Raw genomic sequence first — 25,785 nt, 5'->3', positions numbered from 1 at the left:
ATTGCCGTGAGCTGTTCCTGCTTGTGCTCTGAATAAACATTAACTCGATCATGTTTTGTAACTGTTTTATCACTGTCGTAAATTACATGACATTAAAGTGAGGTCTTGAAAATGTTGTATTTAAATAATTTAAAGTTACTCAGAACAACAAAAGATTAAAAAATATATATCACCGTAGATTCAATCTCGAAATTCAGAGAGAAAAAGACATTCAAAACTTTAGACAGGTATTAGTTTCACGAAACAAAATGAAAAATATGAAACGCTACGGAAAGTGCTAAAGTTGTGAAGTATTTCATCATAAAGAACAACAGATTGCATAGTTCTCGTATCGAAGCCATTCGTCAACTTTTTGTGACCCCGCGAGCAAAGCCGGGCTTGTGTTTACCGGACAAACGCCATAAATCAACGCTGGCAACTCTTCGGCCGATAACTTGCGGCTGACGGCTGATGGCTGCTGGCAAATATCGGCCGATGTCGCGCAGAGGAACTTCGTCGCTGCAATATTGACGACTAATGGCGTTGTTTTTGCATCTGTGAGCGTACGCATTTTACCGTTTGTGGGAAACTGAGAGTATTATCTACTTATTTTAGTTTATTTATCGTTACATTTTTTTGTTTTATTTATTTTCGCAGACTGTCATAGATGTGTTATGAATAGTGATATATAGCTAACAGATATACAAACGGACTGTCCAAAATCAATGAAATTGCAAACAATAGCTGAGAGATAAATGGCGAAATACGAATGGAATATCTGTCGGCGCTGGTTCGATGAACTGGTTTAATAAAATAAAATGTCTTCTGTGTGATCCGACTGCGTTCTCATTCAGATTTATTACGTGTCCCCGAAGCCTTGAAAACCAAATGATTTGTACCCACTTTTATATTTTGTGGAGCGATCATATCACTCAATGTCACAGTGGCGCTCATTCGCGGTAATACGCCACACGTAACACACGTCACACGGAGCATTCCATTTAAATAAACGGGCTTAGATAAAAGTGTCAACGACACAAAATGAATTATGTATGGGCAGGTGTCCTCACTGATAACATCACACTGCTATTACCTTCCGATGAGGGTTTGAGCAGGTCATCGGCGTGACCCCGGCCGAGTCATTACAATAATACCACAGGAAGGTTGACTTTACAAATGAGATAAAGAAAGGCGGCAGAAAAAGAATGCTCCCCTGAATAAGGTCGTCAGTTGTCAGTATTTGAGCACAAAGGTGTACCACACGGGAGGGAAAACTGCTACACATGTACAAGTGCGTGGCACACATAAATCGCCGTGATGTCGGGGCGGCGCGGCTCGGCTCCGCGCGGTGCGGTGCGGTGCGGCGCGAGAGCGGTCATTCAAATAATTGATCGTGTAGCCGCCGCGCCGCGCCGCGCTCCGCCTGTATTTCATTCCCAACAAAGTGTAAAGCTACATTATGTACGAGAATCCCTTGAAAGACCCAAGAATTGTACAAAGGTTTCAGTAAATGTATTTTCAAAAGTCTGCAAAAAAAGACTCCGAAATTCTGCGATCATAGATTATATCTTTTTCTTTTTGAAGGTATTTTCGTATTAACTTTCATGTTATAGCTCCAGGCAATGAATATCTTAGTACAAGTTAGTAAAGTTATCATTGCGGATCGGACACACTATTGTTTAAAAAAATATGAAGAACTTGCTTACGCAGTAAGTACATAAAAACGAAATTATTTAAACGTTGTGGTGGTCTAATTGATACTTTCAGCCCCACTACCCCACCACACGAATCAACTGTTATTAAAACTTTCCTCAATTTAAGTGGCACATAATTAAATAAGTAGACATCAGTAATACAAAGCGTTTTGGAACAGCTAGTGGTTAGCTCGTTGTATATTCATGTGAGACAGGTGGTAGTTACAGTGGGGTGCAGGTGGAGGCGGCGCCCGGGGCTCCGGGGCTCCGGTCGCGGCCTGATTGATCGCAGTCCCCCGCGGGACAAATCTGTGCGCGGCTCCTGAACCTTGCGCTCACAGGGCAATGTTGGTGTAATGTCATACCGACTGTCTTCACCCGACACAAGAAGGGATCAAGGGATAATCACCCAAATTAAACTAAAAGCAATCGTACGCTTCATCATCACTAAACAAGCTTTACACATGAACGCGTTAAGAAAACTCATAAACATTTGTATTTCTTATGCTCCTGCTCCACCTGCGTCTTAACGCGTAAAATTTTGGCGTTACGCAGATGTGGCCAACGTTTTAATGGCATTTTATACAAATGGCATTATTAATAGCATTAAACGTTAAGCGATACTCGGGTGTCGGTTTTTTGGACACATCAAAGGGTTTTAGTACGTAGCTTAACGCGCTAAGTGATGTTGACTACATTAATGCCATCTCATTGCACGCATGCAGGGACGAGTGTAGATACTTTGTTTAAGGGGTAACTGCATTTTACGAGCACGATAATGGAATGGTCAAATGAGAAAGCTTTCGTTTCTAGAATTATTTTGTGTGTCTAAAATTAACCTCTTTAATGTGTGATAACGCGTTACTTCATGAGGGATTAACTCTTTGCGTAAGTGTAGCCAACGCGCTTTTTTAATGCCCTAAGTAACGTGTAGTTGGCCATTGACATTAACTTTAACGCTAACACAGATGGAGCAGTAGCATTAGAAATAATGTTTACCTAGTAAATGAAACCAGACTAACAAGAATCAGAAATATTACCGTTTAATAAATACGAGTAGAAAATATGAGTAATTATTATTGCTCGTTATTGTTTCTGTTAATATAAGTTGTTGAGAGGTTTAATAATTGAACAGTTGAGAAAACAAAGAGGCTCGAGTGTTCCGGCGAGTAGGAATTAATGACTCGTGTCGGCAGACAGTCGCGCCGCCGCGGGCGCAGCTCCCACGGTACTCACTGGGACCCGGTCCATTCAGACGCGATCAGTGCGCAAACAATCCCCACAACTTTGTACTTCTTCATTGTTTAAGAATTAAAACTTTACGTCGAACTATTTTGTCAACATTAACAGTAGAAGTTACATGCTTGTGCTGATCTTCTTAACTAGCCAATTGTGACATAATATAAGTTTTTAATTAAATAATTTAAAAAATTTGGAAATAATAATGTAACAGTTAGGATATGTGCATCGTACGAGGATATATCCTAGTTATTTGTGTTCAACTCGTGACTCCCAGAGCGACATGACCGAGTTTGTTTTCTCTTCGATATCACATAGTTTATAGTGTCTAGACATCGCATGAATATCTAACACATAAAGCCTCCGTGATTTGTATACCAAGTGTCTCTCGTAATTGTATACTTCTTATAGATCTAGTGTTACCTAAAAGATCAGTGGGTAATATAAATTCTTTGTGAAACAATACCTCGGAGAACCCTTAGCGGAGGCAATATTCTTTATTTTATCTTAACCCTGTTAAGGAATAAGAAGATTTGGAACTAATAATATCATATTTCTTAGAAATCGTAAGGTATCGGAATTGAATCCTTATATTTTATAGTTCAAAGTTCAAATAAACGAAAGTAATGTTTGGAATTTAATACTCCGCTATTTCAAATAGGACTACGCCGTTGCTACGCCGTAGCGGCCTTTGTAGCGATTGGTTGCTACGCGCTACGGAGCTACAGCAAATAACCAATTTCTGTGCAATGCGATCGATTTTCTTTAAGGTTCTGCTTTCATCTTGTATATTTTTTTAAATATTTCTGTCAAAGCACAATCAATTTGAATTCGTATCAGCATAAAGTTATTTTTACTTACAAATCAGTTAAACTTATGTTTGAAGTCGCTTAGTAGATATTATATGAGAATAAAATAAAAACCGTAACTCAGACAACGAACAAAGGTATATTTAAAAGTAGAGGGATTACGGGAGCGAGTGGACCCCTCGGGGGCATTATATCGCGAGGAGCCGAAGCCTGTGCTTGATGTATCGGCGGCGCGACCAGCATACTGATGTGCCGGGAGGAGACATAACTCACGCTGATAAGCCCACACAGGACCAACGTAAGTGGACATCTTGACCTCGCAGCTTCCAGCCCACTGCCCCAAAGAATATAACAGCTTCTAAGCCGAACCGATACACTTATATATACCTTACAAATATTACGTACTTTATTGTAGGTACAATTCCAAATATTAATGTAAAAACGTCGAGAAATTCTTCTTTGATCGCCTCGTCAAACATAATGTGTTCCTAAATACAGTGATACGAGCCGTCTACCGTTACACACACACACACACTCACATAACAGACTGTACAAATGTCGACTAGATGAGGCTCTGTATGTATGGCTAAGTATTGTTTGTTGAAACTCGAGCTAATATCGGAAAACACTCATTAATACGGATACTCCTATATACTCATATAGTTCCTGATTCGAAACTGCCTTCTAAGCTATTCCCATGTTACACATTAATATCAATGGAACACAAATATTGCGAGTAATGAGTTGTAACGGACCATGGGATTAATTTTGGAATAGTTTTGTTATTCAGATTCTGTTCTAACAAAAGTCCATGTTTACGGTTGTTTTTGTTATTGAAATGACAAATTGTGTGTATTCAGGTACTTATCTAGATAGTGGAGTTAGTTGTGAATGCGTGGCACATGTCCCGGCACGCAGTAAGGAGCCGCGTGTTTATTGGCCGCCATGCGTCAGCCGCGACATGTTATTGCCCAAGCGGCCGCGAGAGCCACTTGGACGCTTGCCCGGTGCGACCGATGCGACGCGGCCGACGCACGTCGCGAAGCGCGTGCTGACTGCGCGATTATTACGACGGCAATAAGCGTATAAAACTATGCCAGCCCCCGTCTTACGTCTTAAGAAACGTCTAAAATACATATTTGTTATGTATGTACAAATACCAGTCGTATGCAAACGTCAGGTACTGTAGTACTGTCACTCATGTAACGAAACTATGTCAAACCACACAAGCGGTCTAGTAAGACATTTTTAACATATAAATATTACGGTAACAACATTTGTTGACCTACTCCAACCCCCGCACATTTCAGCCCTCAAGCGTTCAAAGTGCGATCATAACAACAATTTAAGAAAATTCATTCCTCGCTAACGGAATCCCAGTCAACGGTAAAATTGTGAAATTTCATCAAACGACACTATGGATACAATATAAATTAATTCTATGAGCATTAACTCAGCTTTGATGATCACTTAAGGGTGTAAATACTTTATCAAGATTACACAAAATTGCCCAAACGATGAAATTGTTAAAAGCTTTTTACTCAGAATCTTTCGCTACTCTTGTAATGTTATTAGTCACAAGTATTTTTAAGCGTTTTTGTTGCTGTTTTGTTTTATGTAAAGGCTAATATTTAACTCGAATTAACTTGATATTACAACGCTTACGTACAATAAACCACATAACCGCAGTATGTATGAGAGTTTGGCAAAAACACGTCCATTACCCGCACCCCGCACCCCGCAGCCCCCGCACCCCGCCGCAGACAGAACCGCGCGGCTGCACGAGTATGCACTCGCAGGTCGGCTATAAATTGTAAAGTTGCCAGACTGAGTGCTCCGGAGACGAGACAACGTATTGTTGTTAGTTGCACAACTGATGCAAATCAAAACTACTTACATATTTCGTGACTTGACTAATATCATGTCGCTAAGTAGCTAGTAGTTTAACTAACTAGGTACACTATAGAGGTACTTAGCACAAAGATAAAAAGGAGTCTATACCCTTCCTCTGCCTAGAAGTTCCTGAGATTTGCGGGTTCAAACTTACAAACCCTTCAGCTTTGTAATAATATATTAATATTCATAGATGCTATAAACAAAGCACCTCTCAAGAAATCTCACTTTAAATTACGAAGTGTATAAGTGAATGGGGAATATACGGGAGCCGATATACCGGGAACACAAAATCCATGAAGCCATTCGCATACCGCTCATAAATTCTACATTGTTGGTAACATTCAATTTATCCCTCCATCGGGAAGTGCTACGCTTATGCTCTGTAAATTGCATTTATGAAATTCAGCTTCAGACCGTGTTACCTGTGTACCTGCACGTTACAATCAATTCTGTGTAGTTACATTAACACAAATAGAATTACAAATTAATCCATAAAGTATAAATTATTCCATCAAGCCCTAATAAACGGAGCGTTATTCAAAATAAACTGAAAAGTATTTTAAAACTGGATGTAGAATATTAGCGTCGGCGGCGAGTTAATCCGCGGCGACCACTCCTAAACCGATACTAAATAAATGAACTGTTCCCGTTACATAGCTTATCGGGAATTAATTCTCTGGTCAGCAATAAGGCTGGGCCGCTGTAATGGACTGTTGAATAATGAACAATACAGCACCGCTCACTCCCTGCTAATTGCTTGACAGATCAATTAGACAACTATTGAGTTAGCTCGTCTTAAGGGTTTAGCGATTCTTGGTGGCGCGACCGTCATGTCCTCACAATAGGCATGATGACAAATTTTTAAATACCTTTGTATGATGTAGGTATACGTCTATTTTATATGAAAAATTAATAATTTTAAGAAAATGCGAAGTTTTTTTATCAAATAATTGCATTTTTCTCTGTCCACTTTGAATCCGCCGCGAAAACGCTTGTCAGTGTCATGTCGTCACTTGTGACGTCACGACTGAAATTACAAGACGCAAGTAAACAACGCTCGTGCAATAATTAAGTTTTTTGTGTTATTAAATATGAATTCGAAAGTGCATAGGTGTTGTGGGGTCCCCCAGTGTAAGAACACATCCAAAACAACTCCTGATAAGTTATTTGTGTACGTTCCTCACAATAAAAAAATACGAAACAAGTGGCTTAAACTTGCAAGGCGAGATTCAAAAGCAATATTGCCCAGGGTACAACTTTATTTTTGTGAAGATCACTTTGATGTAAGTTATTACATAGTTCTCTAGATTCTAACATAGAAGAATTCTAACATTTTTTTAATTAAACTAATACACTTACATGAAAGTTTTTTTTTAATTAAACTAGTATACTTACATGGAAGTTTTAACATTTCTAAATTCAGCTGAACAAAAATCTTTATTTGATGCCAAAAACTCTCCCAGCATTATGATATCAATTCATACATAGCATTGCATTATGAGATAAATCCGGGCTCCATAACTCGTGTTATACACAATTAATTAATTAAAAACAAAGATCGCAGTGGAAGTTCACAATAACGAAATGTGACGTTCGCGCGCTTTCGCGCGAGTTGTTTTGAGAAATGACGTCACGACCTCTGATTGGTGTTCAAGATATCATGGCGGATTGCCTTATTTCGTAATTTTATTTTATAAAAATACATATTAATCACATTATTAATAAAGAAAACAATGCGCGTTTTATATTCCAAGCTTCAAGTTTAATTTAATAAATATATTATTTTAATGATTTTTGATTACTGTCATCATGCCTATTGTATTAATTGCCGCCTGTAGTACACAGACACACAGACAGACGGACGGAACTGCAATGTTCCGGAACAACGCTAAGACGACGAGCTGGGAGATGTTTCGGATCTTTTATATTTGTTCTGTTTGTTCGCGCACAGAATCACAAGTAGTATCGACTCGATGCTATTGTATTGCGCTGCAGTATTTGTTGCTCCCGCAGTATTGCTTCTAATGATTGAAATTGTATTAGCATTAATGAGAACCAGCTCGATTCCCTACAAATGTTCAAATATTTTACTTTGTTCAGTGGCGGACCGCAGTCATGCGCCATACAAGATTTCTGCAAAGAAAATAATTGGAAATTCTTGTGGCTTCCTTTCATGAAAATCGTTTACGATAAGTCACAGAGTAACGTTACGCTAGTGCTCGCATCGTCCACCAGGGGGCGCGGGCGCTTGCTCGACCGGCCGGAAATTAAAGGCAAACACAAATAAAATTGCCACAAAGACGCAGTATCAACAAATATATCATCTATATAAACAAACTACTAAATTAAACATGGCGACGACATTGTTCTGTGATCACGTCTCCCGGCGGTCACATTGTACGCTTTCATAAAGTTAATTGTTTTTATTTTTCATCAGGAGACGGCCCTCCTAGATCCCCGCGGCCACGAGATAACGATAAACTGAATAATCATGTTGATAACAAGGGAAGACAAGTCATTTTCTTCTAGTTTGTAATTTAGCATTGTTAATTTGATTTTGTGGTTTGATTTCTTTCGTTAAATGAATAAGCTGGTATTGCAGGTGACATCTAAGTGGGTCCTTTAGGAATCATTAATTAGCGATCACACGTATGAGCGGGTAAGTTAAATAAGGAGTGTGTGTGGGTCCCCTGCGAGTCGGTCACGTGTGTCCGTGGCGCGGCGCAGTAGTGGCGGTGGCGAGCACACCGCGCTAATAGTTGCGCAAACACAATCACACGCCGCCCCACGCCGACACCTAGTGCACACACACACATACATATCACTTCTAATACGTGGATAGTTAACAACAATTTTCTACTTAGGCATTGCACATTGGTTTTTACGTTTATAGTAAAGAGTATTTCTAGCTGTAAGCTATTGTTTCAAAGTATAACAAGTAGGAGAATAATGTTGAAATATTAGTTTCAGCAGCTTCTCCGAACTCAAAAACTTATCTAGGAAGACACGAAGTCACTCTATCTCTTGTAACAAATGAAAATATTTAAGCAGAACTTCTGTAGAGATACGTATTACTATAGCGAATAATACAACGAACTTCTCAAAAGAAATCTTTTCCTTGTTTTTTGTTTAAATTTAAAAGAGTGGTTCCTGCTGCTCCGTGGAATCTACATTGCAAACACCAGTCACTTGAATACTTGAATAAAAATATCTTCAATCTCAATTGTTAGTAATCTTTTCGGACTTTTATTTGCCCTTTCCCGGTCCCCGAGGGAAGCTTATTTACTTTTGATGAAGTTAATTCACTTATAAATGGAGTAATATTATTACAATCGTCGTCGACAAGTTGACACTATAGATTCAGTCTGTTCTTGAGCTTATAGTCAAAGTCAAAATCATTTATTAAAATAGGCTAATACGATTAGCACTTTTTAACGTCAAAATTTTACAAGAATGACAGCACCCCCAAAACGCCCCCCTTTCACCACTTCCTAGTGTTATGGCTGGAAAGAAGAAGCGGTGAAGAACAAACTTCCCAGCAACACAGCTGTCTATTACAATTTAATTATTATTAATTTATTTTACAGTTATACAATTCAATTTTATTTATTATTAATTTAAAACACCGAATAATACAAAATAAAATAAAGCACTTTTGTTCCACTTCAGAGCTGCCATCTGCGTTTATCTGTGAAATATTTATTTATTTATTTATTATCTAGATTGAAATAAAATAATGACAATATAGTTACAAGATAAAAAGTAAAGCGCGCCTAAATGGAGCCGTCGATACGATCTGTGTGAGATGAGCAACAGTGGGGAGCCAGCAGCCGCCGCGCTATCGGACGATATCTCACGGCGCCGCCTACACGGAAACCTTGCACAAACAATACAACAACTGAATAGTTCCTCTTTCAGGCTTAATTAAGACAAGAGGCAAGTCTGGCGGGGCCGCGCTTAATTTACAACTTTTCTTTATTTCCCTTCATTAAAAAGTTGAAGCGTTTTCAATTAAAATTGAAAAAATCGCACAAGACGGGGCTGGACGCAACTTGGAGATTGAATCTGTTCTAGTATTTGTTGATACTTTGTTGAACAGTTGTTTCAGTTAGATTTAGCTGTTCAACTCGAAGGAATACTTAACAAGCAACTTTGTTCGCACCGGACTGTTGTCCTCACAAATGAGAAACAAAGACGATGTAAAACGGAAACCTGACAGAAATGAGCGGCACGGTAACGTCCTTGTGAGCGATTAGTGTACATTAGGCCACATGCCGATGCAACAAGTTCAAACAGATTTCTGCCTCTGTATGAAAGTAACGACATATCACGAGCTGTGAGCAGATAAACAGTAAACAAATCCGAGTGCTCCGGGATTATAAACAAAACAACATTATTAGCTTACCGGTAATCGTTTTATGGAACACAGCAAAGCTTTCAGAGCGACTTGCGATCGATTTGTACTCGCAGCAGCCGGAGACAGCTGCTTAAACTTTTATCGTCAGCTGTAACGCCGTGACGATTCCGCGAACTACACGAATTTCACATGCAGTCTATGTACACAAGCGGAGAAACATAAGGTGTGTATAATTTATCAATGCGAATATTCATAAAGTTTCAATTACAGGTTGATTTATGTGAAAATCAAAACTGTTAACCGATTTTTTGTGAAGTTAACATAATTATAATGATTCCATAGAGTTGACCCGGACCATGGGGCCCGAGTTCGCGGTTACTTTACAAGGACATCGCGAAAAGGCTTGTCGACGCTTCGCGTGACCAGAGGGCTGGCTTATTCTTTGGACATAGAATTAGCATTGCCATTCAACGTGGCAATGCAGCCAGTCTTCTGGCCACGTTTCCGGAGGACAGTGATGCGGAGGAATACTTCGACGCCTGATCGATGCTCTTTTATATTATGTTTTTTTTTTTATTCAGAAAATTTATTCAAATATTTACATAATATTTACATTAATTTTAAAAATTAAAAATAAACTTATATATACAACTTAAAACTAATACATAGCATCAAAAAATTGCTCCTCATATTTCAAAGATTGAAGAACAAATGTCTCTTTAAACAAATTAAAATTATAATTATAATATAATTAAAAATATTTAGGTTTGAACCAACATGTTTTACCATTACTGGTGTACAAATATAAAAAGGAAAGAAAACCTATGAGTAATATTTGGTGAAAAAATACGAAGACATCGTAACATAGTTTTACAATCTAACAAAATTACATCTGGATTTCCGATGTAAAATATTTTATAAACTCCACGGCGAGCTGGACAGCTCCAAGCTGCTGTATACTGGCCGGCGAGGCCTGTGCCGAGATGCCGCTGTTACGCGGTGACGCGGTGCGGCGGCGCGGCCCCTGACAGCGCCAAAGCGACGCCGTCAATTTGACTTTTTTTGTGTGATTTTGGATTTATTTTTCTTGTAATATTAGTGTTTTTAGTGTTTTTAGCCTATAAGTGTAAATAAAACGAGCCGCAGCACGCAGATGCGCAGCGGGAATGATATGGATTATAGTGCATGTCAATCTTCTGGATCACTGGATGCCCTAGAGAGATGCCCCCTGTGCCCCCAAGCTCGTTTCTTCAGAGGTAAGCGAGGCTTGAGCGTGCACATTGGGAAGATCCACAAATCCCAATGTGCAGGCTCGGCTAATGCGACCGCTACAAACCCGACACCAACCACCGATCCTTTCTGGCAAAAATTATCTAAATTAAAAAACTCAACTCCGGTATTAAAGCGGGTTCCCCGTGGAGCCAGGCCCCTGGTTGCTCAACACTTGGCAGGTTGTGTTCGCCTGGCTGCACGGGAGAACTCGCAACGTGCTTGGGAGCAATTGCTCACCTTCCCATATAGAGTTTTACACGTTCAGAAAAATTTGGCAAACAAAAAGTCCTTGACAAAACAAATTAAAGACAACTGCGTAAGTTTAGGCCAAGAAGATTTCGATACCAAATTACCGACCCAAAGAATTTCTAATATACCCCGCCTAGTGGAATCAAAGCTAGGCGAGGGTGACATTCGGGGGGCTGCTAGAATTCTCTTTAGCAGTGATGTGGTGGCTCCGTGTTCTCCAGACACGCTCTCCGCTCTGGAGAGTAAACACCCAGCCCCAGCAGATGGCCTCTCTTTTCCCGACCCTCCTGATTCAGACGCACATACCCTCACAATTTCAGGTCGACACCTGGTCACAGCCATAGGCTCCTTCAGGAGCGGCTCCGCAGGCGGCCTCGACGGCTTGAGTCCGCAACACCTGAAGGATCTCACCTGCCCAAGCGCCGGGGAAGCAGGTGAGTCGCTCTTGAAGGAGCTTACGGCCCTGACCAACCTTATGCTCTCCGGCAAGGTGGACGAAACCGTCATAGACGTTTTGTATGGAGCAAACCTCTGTGCTTTGCGCAAGAAGGATGGCGGTATTCGTCCAATTGCCGTGGGGACCACTTATCGTCGTATGGCAGCCAAAATCTGCTGTAAATTTTATAGTGAGGACGTTTCGGAAAAATTTCAGCCCCTGCAGCTAGGTTATGGCTCGAAAGGGGGCTGCGAGGCTGCCGTACACGCCCTGTCGACCTACCTAAATTATGGGAACGGAGATGTCATCTTGAAGGTTGACATTAAGAACGCATTCAACTCGGTGAACAGGGACACCTTGCTGGCAGAAGCCAAAAAAGAAATACCCCAAATTTTTAGTTTCCTCTGGCAGTGCTACAGACATCCAACCAAATTACTTTATCGGGACAACCTATTAGAATCCGCTGTTGGCTGTCAACAAGGTGATCCCCTCGGGCCTGTGATCTTTAGTTTGGCAATTAACCCAATAATTCGGCAACTAAATTCTGAATTTAACGTCTGGTATCTCGACGATGGGACCCTGGGAGGCAACAGAGATACCGTACTTAATGATTTCATTTTCCTAAGAGACAAACTCCATAACATTGGCCTTGACCTAAACATTTCCAAATGCGAACTATTTATATCTGACACAACCGACAGACAGACGACACTCCAAAATTTTAACGCAGTAGCCGATGGCATAAAAATAATAGACAAAAGTTCTCTTTGCCTCCTGGGGTCACCAGTACTAGAAGAGTCATTTTCGGATTTTATTGAGAACAAAATTCAAAATTTCAATGATATTTCGGAAAGGTTATTCAAAATTAATATACATTCAGCCATCACCATCCTACGATACTGCTGCTTTGGCCCCAAATTAACCTACATCTTGCGTGCTTCTCATTTATGGAAGCACATCAACCTTTTGGATCAAATTGATAAAATAATTCGACACACACTTTCATCAATTTTAAATGTGGCCTTGGACGACAAAGCTTGGTCTCAAGCTACACTTCCCATCCGTATGGGAGGGCTTGGCGTCCGCAAAATTTCCAGTATTAGTTTACCGGCATTTATTTCCTCCGTCCATGGCACTGACAAATTGATCAGGAAAATCCTACCTATTACACTGATCAATTTTGAGGTGCCATGCCTGGCGGAGGCTATTAATGCCTGGAAAGTCACATGCCCGAATACCGATCTACCCGCCAACCCATCCTCCCAGAGACAGTGGGATGAGCCGCTCTGCAGAGTAATACGGAAAAATCTCATTGATACGTCAATTACTTCTGCGGAGCGAGCACGCCTACTGGCTGTGGGTGAATGGGAGTCAGGTCTTTGGCTTCACGCATTTCCGTCGGCAAACATAGGCACCATGTTTGACGACACCACTTTCAGACTCGCTGTCTGCCTGCGTCTGGGTGCTTCATGCTGCACTCCTCACCGCTGCCACTGCGGGGAAGCTGTCAACAGCCTCGGTCACCACGGCCTGTCGTGCAGCCGGAGTGCGGGCCGCATACCACGACATGCGAATATCAACGACGTGATCCGTCGGGCTCTTGTTGCCGTCGGCGTGCCAGCCGTACTTGAACCAAATGGTTTGGCACGCGACGATGGCAAGAGACCAGACGGCATGTCGCTATTTCCGTGGAAGATGGGTAGGACTTTAGTGTGGGACGCGACCTGCGTCGACACTCTTGCGCCATCCCATCTTCCTAGAACTGCGTGTTGTGTCGGCTCCGCCGCTTCACAAGCAGAAGACCTCAAACGGCGCAAATATAGTAGCCTTATCGGGAATTACATGTTTGAGCCGTTTGGGGTTGAAACTCTCGGGCCGTGGGGTCCGAGTGCTCACGCGCTTGCAAAGGAAATTTCTAAGCGCCTTGTTGACACTTCTCGTGACCCAAGGGCTGGCTTTTATTTCGCACAGAGGTTGAGCATTGCCATCCAACGTGGCAATGCTGCCAGCCTTCTGGGTACATTACCCGGTGACAGCGATGAGGAGCAATTTTTTGATGCTATATATTATGTTTTATTTTTATATATATTTTGTATATAGTATTTTATTTTTAGTTTTGTATAAAGATAAGTAGTTCAAGTTTGTATATATGTATAGTGTGTACATTATATAAAATCTTCCGTAATAAACAAAAAAAAAACATTGAATATTGAGAATATTGAATTAATTAATTCCAATTAATAATAAATTATGTAGTATCATAAATTATGTATGTAATAACTAGTAAATAGCGCGTCAGACATATATCGCAGTATAACCTTTGACCTCCGCAAATGAGCAAACACACAATTAACTGCACACATAATTAGTAAGTAGCTTCATGCTAATGTGTGTCGCGTCACGCCGAGCCTTCGAGCTCATCTGTCGAAATACATCAGAGAGGACTGAGGCAGAGGCGACCTCCTCACACCAAACCTTATAACTGATCCCAAACTCTCACTCTACTTATTAGCGAGGATCAAACACTCCACCAATCCAGTTACGAGTGTTTAAAAGCACCGCTAACAATGTTGTGGCCGCTCCACTATTTTTGGCTATCTGAGGTCATTACGTGGAGGTCCATAGCCTTTGTCTTCGTACATAACGGCTAATTAATGTTGAATACAAAGGGATATATATTTACGTACATAACTTTAATTGTTTGTGTAGAGATAGTGTATCAAAAGCTGTTCTAAAGTTAACATCAAACCTCGCTCACAATACCTAAACACACAAATGAATCGAAATCGTGTTTATATGGATGCTATTTGTAAGTTATTTTCCAGTCAACGATTATATCCCAGAAATTAGAATCCTCGTTCCTTATGTTAGCTTCACATAGGTACAAAGCCTGTAGCTCTGGGCAAGTAGCATTCAGTACCTATATCTTGACAGTGGTAAAGTTGGCAGCTCGTGCTGGGTGTCGGCGCGACCTCAGAAGCTCATTACCGCAATACGTTACACAACTGCAGAGACACCTGCCTCTCGATAACCGGCCTTATCGGGAAATGTTCCTAATTACTTTACTCACACAATCGCTTCAACGTTATATGAGATCATGTTATATCCGGAATGTTATGCAAGCTCAATTGATGCAATTATTTTAAGAAAACATAAGTCAGTAGTATCACACGAATTAACAAGATCATGTTTCAGTAGTTGCTCAAACCGCATAAGTTTTCGTAGTTTTGACTACTTACCCTGTCAATGACAAAAATGTTAATTTGAATCACACGTTAACTGATAACAGTTATACCTAGTTGATGTTACGAGTACACAATTGGAATATAGTGGTCAGTGCAGCACTAGTGCTTGCTATTGTTGCACAAATTGGCCAGGAGGCACCAGGTCAACACTAGTCTAATGGAAACGCGGGCTTGCGCGCCCACTATACATGCAGATTGCAAACAAATTGAAAACGGGAAATTGTATGAAACTGCACAATTAGATCATTTGACACTGGCGTTAGTGCGCGATGTCATACAATACTCAATCTGACAACAGATATACAACAAGCATTTCGCTGAAACAACACGTGTTTTGCCAGAAATTATTATAAAATACAAAGTCACACATGTACCGCATTGAATAAGTTTAACACAGAATTTTTGGTAAGCCTCAGACAAGTTACGTTAACCGTTTTCCTAAAAGTTCCCACAACGAGTGTAATATTGATAACATATTAGGTAGCACGTCACCGTGAAGCTGTGCACACATGAACTCTTGTATTATTCACACAAGGTAAGCAATATTAAAGTTTGCATAATGCCCAAACTTGAGTATCTAGCTGGAGCACCTCGTGAATACTAAACTTGGCACACTCCGCCCACTAATATCACAATAGAGCATAAAACAAGAGCGTCCCGCGGGACCGCGCGGAGCCGCGGAGCGCGCTGCGGCCGGTGGAACGCCCATCGCGTTTTATTGTGCGCATAAAGCGAGTTTATAGCCGCGGTATCGCCGGGATCTCGCCGCGCGTGGGACGCGCTACAGCCGGCGAGCCGTCATATCTGCCGCGTGATGCGAATAATTCACCGCTGTAAGGAACCACTCGAGTGCAGCCGACACCCCATTGCAATAAAACCTACTCTGTGAGGAAGATATTTGAATTTGGGGCTGTCTGTCGTTTGACGAGTTGCAAATATTCCAAGTTGGCCGTTATTGGAAGATATTGGCGCAGGAAGCAATATACCGTCGATCTCACGAATACCGTCAACTACGTTACTCAGGAACTACGATTTGCTACGAATAAATAAATTCCATGTTCCAGTTAATATTATGTCTCGTATGTTTGACAAAGTAATGATATACGTATCTTCCAAGCTGATAGTTTTGGCAACAAACAGCAGGACTAATTTACCTTGCCAGTTGTGATAAAACAGTAAGGAGTAAACCGTTATACCCAGGCCAGTTTCTTAGAAATCTATATATTTTTTATTATAATTAATAGAAAAATATACAAACCACTACGAAAGTAGCGCTTACTTTACATTTCATTTTGATATGTGTTCTGTATTTACCTCGATGGCGATAAGTGACTGACTTCATTTAATTAGCATTAGTGACTTATTGACTTTAATTTGTGAATATGGAAAGCGAGTCTATTGGCCTAGGTACATACAAAGAGTATGAAAGTAGATTCCCCTACTCCCGTCAAAAATCAATCTAATTGCGAAATGTTCCTAATTCTACGAAGTTTTTATGAGTTATTCAAATGGCAACATTATGCGATTATTTAAGCAGGCCATTAAAGCAGCAGTGTCTTCCTAAAACGATTTCACGTTAATTAAATAGGGCTGTTAGATAAAAGATAAACTAAGATATTCATTGCTTCCGACGCTTCACTTAATCGTCTTTCTGCTGTTATTACAGTTGTGTGGATCGTGGCGGTTTTATTTCACAAATGTATTTAAGGTCGTTACGTTCATCGTCAAATCATGTACGTACAAAATAGAATATTGGAGTCGACCCACTCGTATCACATTGTATTTGACAAAACGTCAAGTACCTAGCAGAGGTTTGTGTTGTCAAGTCGCGGATCGCGCACACAGACACAATGCTCACGTGTGTGTGTGTGACGTAGAGACGAGCGTGGCGTAATGTTCATTAAAATAATAATTAGTGTAGTTAGCTGAACTAGTTAGTGAAAGTTAGAGCTTGGCTCAAATTGCGCGCGTTACTGACACGTTTTTAATTTAAACTGTCGCGCACTACAACTTCGCTGTTTTCTTTAAACTTAAGTGTTCTTAACTACAAGTTAGGAGTGGCTTCAAACTCGTCGTGTAGCCAACGTTTACGCTATATATGAAATCTTTTGGAAATACTAAGTACTTAGTAACTTTCAAGTGTAAACATATCATTTATGTAATTTCATGCCAAATTGTAAAGCTTTGGGATAATACGTATAAGTCATACGGGCTGATTTTCTCCCTAAAAATCGCTACTTTACAAAAGGTACTGCTTAAAACTCGCTTGGTATAATGTCAATATCTCAAATGCATTGTATTTTGCGTTAGATATGCTCTTTAAAAACTACTAAGGTAACATAAAGCTCAGATAGTGAAAATATCAATAAAGCCTGCCGAGTGTGAGTGAATTTTTAACGAAATGTCAGCAGGTTTACGCCCGAAACGTGTAGGTACAGCTACGTGAAAGTCAGACCGTTTCATAAACTATTACAAAGAAAAGGACTCTCATTGCATTATGTTGAACGCATTTTTCTGTTCATTGTAAGTAGGAGTGGTAATAATGTCGCAGGTCTGAACTCGCCTTTATTCGTTCGTCAAATAAAGGCGCTCCTGACTACAGCTTGCTTTGTGATTAAGCGTTCTTCACTTTTTCTAAATTGACCTTTTGCATCAAGGGCGGTGTTCTAGAAAATTCCAGTTTTTCTCCTAAGTAATATTGTTAGCGAGGAATGGTCGATTCACTTTAGTTTTTCTCGTATTTCTCATTTCCATCATTCGTCTTGTTACTTTATTAGAGTGAGTTGTTGCGTCGTCATGTAGTAGCGCGTCGGCAACTGCTCGGGTTATCATCGCAACACTGGGATCATGATGCATGTTACACACCGTATTCACGGTAATCTGGTGCTTAAGGAAAACTGTTGATCAATTGGATGTGAATGTTGTTTATTACTTTTTTCTACAAACATGTTTGTGGGCAAATTATATGATCATTGAAACTCGCGCAGCTAATAATGAACGGTCGACCAGTTCATATCATAAGCTGACAATTCCAATTTGTCAGAACAAATAATATGAATGGCGAGCGATATTTTTCATTATTCCGCCGCACTATTATATTTAACGTTGGTAGTTAATCCATTTAGTGGGTTTTGGTCGTTAATTGAGCACTTATCTGCACAGATAGCTTCGATCTGAAGCTATTTATTTCAGCACTCGGCGTTCAATAAATCCTTAGTGCAATTTCCTCGCGACCACTAGTCCTGCGGGTAATACAAACTTTGCACATAAAATTACTCGTGAAATTCCAAATCGTTAATTTTACCTACTTTTGAAAGTTTTATAAATCTTATTGAATTATGACTTTAAAGTGCTTATTACTTTAGCATCTTTATACCTCTTTCACTTGGAAATTAGCCAAGTTCAATAGATGGCGTGCTAATGCAGATTTTCCTGTAGAAATATTGATGAGTAAATTACACTTCAATAGCGTGTATGTAACCCACACTAGTGTAACACTATCAACTTTTGTAAGCGAATGTGAAACAAATTAATGCTGGTTGAAAGCTGTGCGCACACTCGCTCACTATGTGAGTCGGGAGTGCGACCCGCGCGAGTCAATCAGCTCGCTGAATAAGGAATGCCGCAAACCGTGCGTTTGTGTACGCCGAACCTTGCGGACACCAGTTCCACTCTATTAGTGGTACAAAGATACGTGGATACTATGCGCTGTGGTTTCTTGTTTTGGTATTTCGCAGATCTTATTGGACATGAAACCTACAGATAAACCACGTGGCCTATGCCAACAGCAAAATATAACTGGCTGATAATAGAAGCCATTATAATTTCCACCTGAATACTCTCCAGTGTAGATGTGACAGTATATCTGCGTAGCCGGTACGCGTTGGTACTGGCGCGCTCGCTGGTTGAAACGTTTCTCGTGTACTACAGACGCAGTCATCATTTTTATCATAAACTTAAAGTAAAGTATTATCGTACCCGTCAGCTCTCAGGCTTCGGATACTAATTACGATGTCAGATTACCTTTCAAAATTCCTTCCAAGTTTACTCAAGTTTTATTACTTTGATAATATTGATCTTTTTCTATACAAGTTTATTTCAAAACCAAAATGGCTTTAGATTTAAAATTCTGATCCCAGTGCGACTACAACAGATTGACATGTTGCTTCCAAGCTTAGATTGCTTGAAATACATACATTTGATGAAAATAAAATGTTGTATAAGTATTTAAGTGAGTTATAATTGAATATTTTTATTCGTTTTTCATGAAAAGTTTATTGCGTTAAGTTTGAATGGAAGCTAGTGAATGGGGCGAGGGACAAAGGCGCGTGGAGCCCTGGAGCCCGGGTGAATACGTCTGGCTTTCAGCTTTAATATCGTGCCACGAGCCGCGTCCAATTAATCGTTTTAAAATACGTCTTTGAAATTATGCTCGCTAAGTAAGTAAATAAGCAGTAGGTAACTACTTTACCTACGTTGTTTAAAAAAAGTAAAATAGTAAAAATATTTTTATTAGTTTTTTTTTCTATTGTAATGGATAAACTCAAAAACGACTAGACCGACTTTTTAAATTTTTACCCTGTAGGAAACCTACACTCTTCTCGAGTAACGTTGGGCATATTGAATCCCGCTACAGGCAGTAGTTTCCATGGGACGCTGGTGAAACCGCGGGAAAACGGCTATTAATAAGTATGAGTTTAACAAGGGCGTGCTCTAGAGCCTAACACAACAGAGGTAAAGCAACAAGAGTGTGGTAATTACGAGATAATATTATGGCAGTACACACTACACGGCATTAGCGCACAAGTTTATCATACGCAAACACCCGCCGCTGGCTTACTGCCTTATAGCTTCATTACCGAATAGTTTTTAGTTACGAAGCGTATGATTATGTGTGTATGAAATTCAGCTATACCGTAAATAGCTATAATATACAAGAATATAAATACACATACATAAAATCTCTGATAATAGCAGACACTAAAGGAGCAGTGAGTACAGAAATTGATTCAAACACATTTCATAAAACACATAAGACTGCTCATGTCGTATATTATATTATATCTGAATATGAAAAAAGCAAAAAGATTAAATGAATGTTAGTGACGACCTCTGTGGGAAAAGGCATGAGCACACGAAATGACTTTAGAAGCAATGTTTTCCAGCAATGTTACTCAGCGCTCAGAATCTGTTCAAATATTAACTTGCTGCGTAGAAATAAAAAGCGTGAAAACAGTGATACAATGATTTTATTTACATAAAAAGTAGGTCCCAGTGGACCCAGTATTCACAACAACGCCAACTATAATACTGTGTATATTTGGGTAGCTAGTAAAGTTTTGGCACAATGTGCTAACGTTGACGAGTTAAATCAAAGCTTGTGAAGTGGGTCGTGTCGTGCGATACACAAGCCATCACGTTTGCGGCCATCTTTAAATCCGATGCGAAATTGCGGTACGTGACTCGCAGCGTCATGTGAGTAAGACTGCGATGCAATGATGCGACAAATTGCATGTCCATCGCACTACTGAGCCACTAGCCACAGTAGCCACTGCTGGACACGACTGCCAAATATTATTGCCAGGCAGTCAAAAATTATATACTGTAATTTTGCCACTTTAAGCATATTGGCCCATTAGTGTGTACGTCAGGTAATGTTAATCTTAATTTTCTATTCCTACAACAATGTGTAGTTTAGAAGAAGCCGTGAGCTAAACTCCTTAGCAAGGGTGTCGGTAAGTGCACTTCTCTCGCACCGCCTGAAATCTCTCGGCAGTTTTATTGACAACATAAAGTTAGTTTAGTGCCATCACTGCGAACATCAAATCTTGCCTTCTGCTGGTGGATGGCGACTGCCTCCGTGACCTCCACTATCTACTAAGTTTCTGCTCTCCTAAGTACTCAGCAATAACATTTATTAGCTATCTTTAGTTTTGTAAGTCCATCGAGGTAAACCCATGGAATTGTAGAATCAATATCTAAAGCTTGGTTAAGCTCGTTGTTTGCTATTTAGAATATTCAAAGTATCATCCCAATATAAATATGCTTTCAATTGTGGTTCTCAGTGAATGCATTATTTTCTCAAAAGTTTAGGCACTAGAGCTAGATCTCGTAAGCTGTGTAATTGAAGCTGCATGTCAGCAGCGGCCGGCTGAGCGGAGCACTAACGACAGTTTAACCGGCTCGTTGGCTTCAACAATTAGTTGTCGTCTGTAGGTAACTGTGCAAGTTCTTCATTCCTAATTAAAGTCGTTAATGTTCGGTCTCCACTTACTTATCTGACACGTATGATATGTGAAACGTTATCAAGAGCCAAACAACCATTAGTGGTTGCTGGCGATGACGTTAATATTACACAACAAGCTATTATCCGATATGAACTATGAACAATGCCGTGCGACAATAATTAATAACAATTAACATGGGCTTGGCATTAATTACTTGCTCTGATTCGCCGTCATTAATCCCAATGTTAATTGGGAAGCGGGTAAGCAGAGACTGTAGTCGGAGAACGGTGTAATTGCTGGCAATATACCGACTGCGCGGAGTCGCGTCCGACCTATTAAATAGGTCGTATCCTTTACTGCCGTTTATGTAAGACGTAGAAGGCGTAGCGCTTAGTAAGCAAAAACGTAACTACCCTCATTCTGGGCAAATGCCAAATATTTTAAGACTGTGTGGCTCACAGTGTTGTGCTACATCGGTTCCAGCAGGTACTTCACTAACTAATCTTCCTACCGCTAAATTACATATATTTTTTACAGCTAAAATCAATTTTCCAAATTTTTCGGTACCTACTCTACAACAATTTTCAATTACTCAAATTCACTCCTCATAGGTAGTTACAATAAATTTATTGAAGCTAATGCTCTAATCTGTTTCCCATCAAGAACTTACGTGTTTACTGAAAAATTAAGATCACGCAGTAAATTAATGAATTAAGAGCTTTTTGACTCGTCCGTGGTTACGAGCTTACACTTTAGTTTCCGAAACTGTGCATACTGTGCGAAATAAATTAGATGTTAAGTCATGATTACTGTTTCTGAACTCAGGCATCTCTCCTCTGAGCAAAAGTACGTTGGTCAAATAAAGAAGTAGAGTGCAAGTTTTACTGAAAAGCGATTACAAGCGGGTCCGACTGTTGCGAGCCTGTGATGGACGTGAGGGGACACATAGCCGCACTTATCTCCTGCGGACAGCACGCATCGCTGCCCCTCTGACGGAGATACACTAGCCCCGCCGCCCGGTCCCACTCGCAGATAAACTTAACATTAAACATTCACGCGACTCGTCGCAGCCTGTCTTAATAACTCGCAGAACGGTGACAGCAGAGCGATTTCCTAAATAATACATGTGACCCACCTCGCGCGGTGCCGGCTCTCCGAGGTAGCCTCGATCTATTATTCACTTGACACTAGCATTCCGCAAACATTCACCATAACACTATCACGTCACAGGTGCTCGATCACGGCGCGCGGTCGGAGCGGCGGGAGCGCGGCGGCGTGCGTGCGGTGCGGCGAGTGCCGCGCGACTGCCGCGAGGCACGCCCGCGCGGCCCGCCCCGCCGGCCCACACGGTTTTTCTCCCGGCTCCTGAACACGGCCACGAGTTAATGTATTTAGCATTCGTCAAGGATTAGCTCGCGATGTGTAACGGAATACATTAGCATGCCAAATGTTCATCTCAACTCTCGATGCAACTCTATGTAGATAGGTGCCTAATCAGTGAACCTGTGATTGACCAAATGTAGAGTGCTTTTGCGTTCGTAGAATGTTAAGAATGGTTAAATGGTATTTTTTCATGAAAGCTTTTGGATTCCAAATACCTATATAAGTAGAAAGAATAACAGTGCAAGGAGTTAGTGAAATGAGTAGCTATAGGTACGTATCTACTTGCAGCACAATTTATTCAGCGAAAGAGGCAGGAGGCAGGTAGGACCGCGGTAATGGCAAGAGGAAACTCGTTAGCCGGCAAACTTTCACCTTTAAAGTGTTTTATTATTCTTTGCTAACTCATTGTATAGTTCGGCCATTCAGAGAATGCGTTCCTGACACGTCGCGATTGAACTGACGACGTAATAACATTCATTGATTATTGATATAATAATGTTGTTTTAATGCTCCTCAATTGTTAAAACGGTAAACAACCAGCAAAAATATTTTTATCGTAACTGCAACGCCATTGCAAAGTTACGTCGTCAGTTCAATCGCGACGTGTCAGGAACGCATTCTCTGAATGGCCGAACTATAGTAACTGATGTGCCGCCGCGCCGCACCGCTGCCGCACGCACGCCGTGCCGCTGTTACGTGCCGCCAATTGCTCTTTAAAGTCAATCTCATCGAGTTGGAGTTATTACTCGTTTTCTGAAAGGAATTGCTCTTGCAATGGATCGCATTAGATAAGTTCGTGAGCTGCGCCATTTGAATTGCGAATTGCACGATGGCATTACTGTCCTTTGTCCGACATCAAAAGAAGTTTGCAGCTTCCGCGTTCGAACTAGGTGTTTTAGAATAATTTTCTTTTATTCAAATTTTCCATTTGACAGTAGGAAAGGAAAGGCGTCTATCGCTTGCATCTGGCAGGGCTGGCAGCTCGCGCTGTTGACAATAAATTATAAAGCAACACGGGCGGCGCGGGCCAGCCCTAATGCTGTCCGCCACGCGCACCGGCCCCGCGTGCACACTGCGCGTGTATGCGCGCTCCGGTTGTCCACACTTGTTTGTTTATTATTTGAGAGAGATTCGCCATTTTCTCTAACCCTTCCTCTAGATTACATGGGTTGCGTTTTAAAATAAGAGCACAGCCACTTCGATTGAAATGAGGAAAATGTTTCTGTCGAAACAGCAGCGTGGGCTCGACGACAGGGTTACAAAACATTTCACTAGATAACAGGACAATGTACAATATGTTGATACATAATGTGCCTCCGTCCTCATTGGTCGCGTGTAGCACCGGTCAGGCGGACTGGGCACACTGGGCGGGCTGGGTGGCTCATAAAGTGGCGAACACAATTGATGTGTTTAGGGCGATGTATCAGGTGCGGCACAAACGCGCCTAAATCAACAGTGTCGCGCCGCGATAGTGTCGCGCGGAGCCCTCCAGCGCGCGCCGAGCACTGCTGACTCAGTGTTGACTACACTTTACATTTGTTCACGCTATTCAGGTAGGCTATACTCGTTTTGCTGTGGCCAAAGGCCAGGCCAAGGGTCACTTTATTTATATAAATTTTAAGGCCATGTTTATTTTATGACTATGATTATAATAGAAAGCAAAATATTCCGCAAATCCGCACAAGTGTGCGCGTCCGTGCAAATTATGTAGTATTCCCGGTGGCACCGCTATAACAGTAAAATGCAACCGCCGCGTGCAGCCGTCCGGTCGTGTCGGTCGTGTCAGTCGTGTCGGTCGCCCCGCGTTCTGGAGCGTACATTTGGCTTATTTACCGAACGGACTAGGCTAACATGCCGCAGTCTGATTGGCTTAGGATAGACAGGAATAACTCCTATTACATAACAAAAAATTAACTTTTGATCAGAGTAACGATTTATAGCGGGTCGCTTTTATGTTGAAATACTAAATAAATAGCTGCCAGCTACTTATATCCCTAGCTGGAAAAAATTGTGGGTAATCCAGCCAACATGGCTGGTAGGTAAGTACCTAAGTACATCGCAAAAGTCAATAAATTAAGGTCTTAGGCAAAAAGCAAACCCCGATTCAAGTGGCAGTCTAAGTCATCCGAATATGATTAATATTGGGGCGAGTTCAGAACGGCGGGCGTCGCTTATCGCGCTCGTAAATTAATATCGGCTGGGCGACACGTTTGCGGCCGAGCGACGCGACGGCTCCGCTTAAGCCGCACGTACCGACTACGGCTTAGCTATATTATGCACCGAATGGCAGGTCCTAACATTGCAGGATCGCTGGAGGGTACACGAGTTTAGGTTGAAGACAATGAAAATGAAAAAAGGTTGAGTGAAGGTTCCGTACCTCAAAAGGAAAAAAACGGAACCCTTATAGGATCACTTTGTTGTCCGTCTGTCTGTCTGTCTGTCTGTCTGTCTGTCTGTCTGTCTGTCTGTCTGTCAAGACCCTTTATCTCAAGAACGCGTGGACGAATCAAGCTGAAATTCATGAAATACTCAGGTCTATTGTCCCTTTAAGCTGTGAAAATATCAAACTTCTAAGCCAAGCCAATCAAAAGATACAGCCGATTATGTCGATGTTTTCAACAAATTTTCGATACTCGCAAAGGAATCAAAACCTCCAGGATACTTCCCGTAAACTCAGAGTCTTGAAATTTGGCATGAAGCATTGTCATATAATGCAAATATAGGAAAAATTACGAAAATCTCATTTTTTTAGTTTTATAATGTAAAAAAAAAATATTTTAATAAAATGAAACTTACTACCTTATTTCTCACAAACGAATAAAGGTATCAAATTGAAATTTATACCAAATACCTAGGTCTATTGTCCCTTCAGGCAGTGAAAAAATCAAACTTCTAAGTTAACGCGATCAAAAGATACAGTACTTATACCGACACCTTAGACGAATTTCCGTCACACGCTAGGGAATCAAAACCTACAAGGTACTTCCCGTGAACTCAGA

At 40.9% G+C, this 25,785-nt stretch overlaps 1 protein-coding gene across 1 annotated transcript in view; it reads right to left on the bottom strand.

Annotated features, from left to right (window-relative positions):
- Positions 1–22,689, bottom strand: part of LOC124645951 (neuroligin-4, X-linked-like) — an 87,231-nt gene extending 64,542 nt beyond the window's left edge. Inside the window, exon 1 of the mRNA XM_047185939.1 lies at positions 22,539–22,689. The gene's annotated coding sequence lies outside the window, so the exon portion shown is untranslated. The remainder of the gene's footprint in view (positions 1–22,538) is intronic.
- Positions 22,690–25,785: the final 3,096 nt, after the last annotated feature.

The sequence above is a fragment of the Helicoverpa zea genome, chromosome 3, assembly GCF_022581195.2.
Source record: "Helicoverpa zea isolate HzStark_Cry1AcR chromosome 3, ilHelZeax1.1, whole genome shotgun sequence".
Lineage (NCBI taxonomy): Eukaryota > Metazoa > Arthropoda > Insecta > Lepidoptera > Noctuidae > Helicoverpa > Helicoverpa zea.
Note: the sequence above shows the minus strand (reverse complement) of the source record. Positions and strands in the feature narration are given on the sequence as shown.